Source organism: Bos indicus, chromosome 5, assembly GCF_029378745.1.
Source record: "Bos indicus isolate NIAB-ARS_2022 breed Sahiwal x Tharparkar chromosome 5, NIAB-ARS_B.indTharparkar_mat_pri_1.0, whole genome shotgun sequence".
NCBI lineage: Eukaryota > Metazoa > Chordata > Mammalia > Artiodactyla > Bovidae > Bos > Bos indicus.
This window is the reverse complement of record NC_091764.1, coordinates 51,081,753-51,084,051: the sequence shown is the minus strand read 5'-3', so window position 1 is coordinate 51,084,051 and position 2,299 is coordinate 51,081,753.

Here is a 2,299-nt window from a genome sequence, read left to right as displayed (position 1 = left end):
ACATTTTTCCTCCCAGAGTATCTCTTGCCACCGCCAGTAATCATTACTAGCAGTTCATTCCCTTGAGTCAAGGCTGCATTTTCTAAAATATCCTGATCCCTGGAGAGGTTAACACATTTTCCTCTTGTTGGTCTGAATTGCTTTCTTTAGTTACTAGAAAAACTGAGCTGTGGGTGTGAATTTACTGGATGCTAGGAGATTCAAAAAGGAAACTCCCAAAGCTGAGATAATTTTATAGTACATTTGAGACTATAGGCCTTAAAACAGTAGTAATAATGTCCTTTGGGATACATATTATAAATACAGTGAGTTTTAAGCCTCACATAATCACTTTTTGTCACTGACAGTGCCTATCTTATATAGATTGTTGGACAACTGGCATATGCCAAGTGGATTAAAGTCCTTTTCTGACTGTTTTCCATTAAAAAAGAAACTAATTTTCAACTTGAATAACTTGGTTTCCTGTAATGCTACTACTGCCAAAAAGAAGCAGATCATTTTGTTGTTTCTTATTGGGTATTTCTTTATAGAAACTAGTGTTAAAGTTTTGTTAGTTTTACTGTATACTTTTGTGAGTAACATTTATTTATTAGGCTACTGGGTGCATACAAGTCTGGCTTAGAACCACTTTTCACTTGCTTTCATTTTAAATTTTATTATATTAACAGCTGTGTCATTTCTTATCTGTTTTTCCCCTGTGTGATTATTGATTCAACTTTTGCTGTATTTCTTAAATTTTTTGTAGTGCAGAAGGAAAAGATGGGCAATTTAGCATATATATTTTTATTCTGCTTGATAACATTCACTTAATTCTATAGTAGACCAGTAATTAGGTTGTCCTTTCTCAGTGTAACCTTGGAGTATTTTGTTCATCGTCACAATTTGGTACCTCAAGTCCTAGGTAACCATTAGGCCAAAGGGTCAGTTAAGAAGCTGAGAATGAAACAACATGAATTATTGAAAATAACTCAAAAGTATTAATGAGGTTAACATTATTATACTTGTGTTAATGAATAACAGTGTAGTTATTATATAGTGACTAGTATATTCTTGTCAAATTTAGAATAATTCATATGAATAGTCAAATCCTCAACAGTCTGCTGCAGGTGATGTGACATCTGGCTAGTTAGTTCAAGGCACAGTTTTTTCAGGAATCCACCTACTTAAGATGGCTATAGAAATTGAATGTGGAGATTTAGAAGCCTCTGGAATTAATCTGTATCCAGGCTGAGAATATTGTGGATTACTTTTTTTTTTTTAATGGAAAACTACCACTGATGTGGGCTTCCCAGGTGGCGCTAGTGGTAAAGAACCCACCTGCCAAAGCAGGAGACGTAAGAAATATGGGTTCGATCCCTGGGTCAGGAAGATCCCCTGGAGGAGGGTAAGGCAATCCACTCCAGTATTCTTGCCTGGAGAATCCCATGGACAGAGGAGCCTGGTGGGCTACAGTCAATAGGGTCACAAAGAGTTGGACACAACTGAAGTGACTTAACATACACACACCACAAATGTAGACAAAAACGGCCTCATGAAAGCATTGCCAGCAGCCTAGTATGTCCTTTGGATTTCTACTTAACCACTTCTGGCCTTCAGCAGATATGACATCTTGTGTAAAGTACCACATTTTACTATGCTTATATTATTAGAGTGAATTTAACTTTTTTTTAAACCACTCATGATAAGAACCAGGAGTTCATAGTGCATGGTGTGTTACAAATTCATGTGCTATGGGAAAGCAGTTTTTAATGCTTTAAAAATCACTTGAATTAATTTTTTTTTTTTTTAAATCTCTGGTAAGTAGAGTAGTGCTTTCAATTTGAATGAAGGGTTTTTATAGATTTGGAAAGTAAGTCATAATATCTATCTTATATAAAAACTATTTGAGGATTTAGATGAATATCAATTTTTTTAATAAATCTAGTAATTTAGAATGCACTAGCAATATTGGCTCTCTTTAAAGGAGCATGTTGTGATACTTTTGTGAATATAAACATTCTTAGTAATCTTAAATTGTGAGGTAGCAAGGAGCTGAGCTTCTGCCTCTTATTAACTTCACGCCTTAACTGTTCAAAGCCTCTGTTTCCTTATCTCTAGAACAGGGATGATAATTAATGAATTACTTATTCTTTAGAGCCAGCATACATAGTTTGAATTTTGAGTTGATTTGTCTTACTGTATTATTGAGACCTTTGACTAAATATCTTTCTCCCTTTTTCTCCTTTCTTATAGTTTCCTCTTATTTTCCTTTTTCTCCTCTCATTTCTCTTTTAATCTCTGCCTCTTCTCTTCAGCTTTT